We start from the raw sequence: 1,767 nt of genomic DNA, 5'->3' as shown, positions 1-1,767 counted from the left end.
GTACTGCCCAAACTGCCATGTAACAAAGCCTTATTGGCAAACTCTTGACTTTTTACTGCACAGGCTAACTTGAGGTGGCTCCTTGCTCATCATGTTGTATGATTCTATTCTGAGACCCACTAATCTTTCCATGTACTTTACAGAGAATCTAGACAATCACATAAAGTTCTGGATTCAACATCTGGTTCCAGACACTTAAATGTCAAGTGCTTAACATTGACAGTGTTTAAGTCCTTTACTAGACCTAGCCATTCTGGATTAAATGTCAGGACTTCAGGTAAATCTGAATGAAAAGAAATGAGTGAGTGATGGGAATCTGAGTTTAGTTTCACACAGTTAATCTTCCAGTTTTAATGAATGGGTTTTAATGCAGTCATTGCAAGGAAGCTGTATAAAGTAGACATGCAAGGAGGTATAAGCAAATTATGAGTGGAAAAATAAATAGACAAGTGCCCTCTCCCCTTCATTTTTGTTTTCACTATTTATTAATTTTATGGGGCATATGGCTGAAAACTCACTGAAAGGTATTTTTGTTTTATAATTTCTCGGTGTAGCTGGGCACATCTAAACATTAGTTCCTTTGTTTGACTAACTACAGCTAATTTGTGAGAAGATGAAGGTAGTGTGTGAGGCATGGTTCCTGTCTATCTTCTGGTTTGTAGTTACCCTTAAGACCATAAATGGGTTTGACTTGTTTTATTTTCACTGGTACTATTTAAACTCACTTCAATATTTTTCAACTTCAAAATTCAGTTTTGTTCTTTGCCATGTATAAGGCTCTGTTTTATAAGCAGCTACACATGGGTATGTTAGGTCATGTGATTTCAACTGTTGGATGTGGACATACAAGGTTGTAATTTTGTGGCTTAAAGGGAGTGCACATTCAGTTTTGTGGGTTTAGTCATTTTAACACAAAACATGAGATAGAGAAAAATCAGAGACCAATTTCAGTCTAGTTTCAGATATGACCTACAAGGTCATAAATTTCTGTCCATTCTATGTTGTCATTCTGTTATATGAAATATTTGTGTCTATACAGGTCAAATGCACAGGAAAAGGAGAATAGAAAGATACAAAATTAAGGGTTGATTATATTTTGAAGGAATTGAAGAAGCTGATTGATTGAAGTACCCAGAGATTACAAGATAGCGAGGGTCAGTGAAGCTGAAAGGGATGGGGGAAGTACTGGCAGGAGGGCATTGGGGAAAGAATAGCATAGAATTAATTTCATAAATGGGCCAAGCTTTCAAGAAACAATTGGATTTTGTGTACCCAGTTCTTCAACTGAAAGCCCATTCCAGACTGTCAGTGCTCTGATGTTTAGGAACACCCTAACTTCCAGTTTAAGTTTATTCTTGGCTGATTTGCACATGCATTCTTGTGCCAACATTGTTCTTTAGCTTAAATATCTCTTCCCTCTCTGGTATTAACTTGTCCCCACTGATGTATTCTTAGCGAGCAAATCATATCCTTTCTTAACCTTTGTTTTGCCTGACTGAACAAGCAAAGCTCTTTTAGTTTTCCCCTGCTCTCCTGAGCACCTCACTGTCTCTTTTCTACATTTGTTCCAGTTTGAGTTCATTTTTCTTGATCATGGAAGAAATGAACAGTTTTCCAAGGGAGACTGTACCAATACCTAGGACAATGGCAGGAATATTACCCCATATGTATTTCAAATATGTTTATTCTAGGATCACACTTACCTTTTTCACAGCTGCAACACATTGGCAGCTCACTCATAGGCTGAACTTAAAGAAATCCAGGACA

This window comes from Crocodylus porosus, unplaced genomic scaffold (assembly GCF_001723895.1).
Source record: "Crocodylus porosus isolate Cpor-Errol unplaced genomic scaffold, CroPor_comp1, whole genome shotgun sequence".
NCBI lineage: Eukaryota > Metazoa > Chordata > Crocodylia > Crocodylidae > Crocodylus > Crocodylus porosus.
This window is presented reverse-complemented; position numbering follows the sequence as displayed.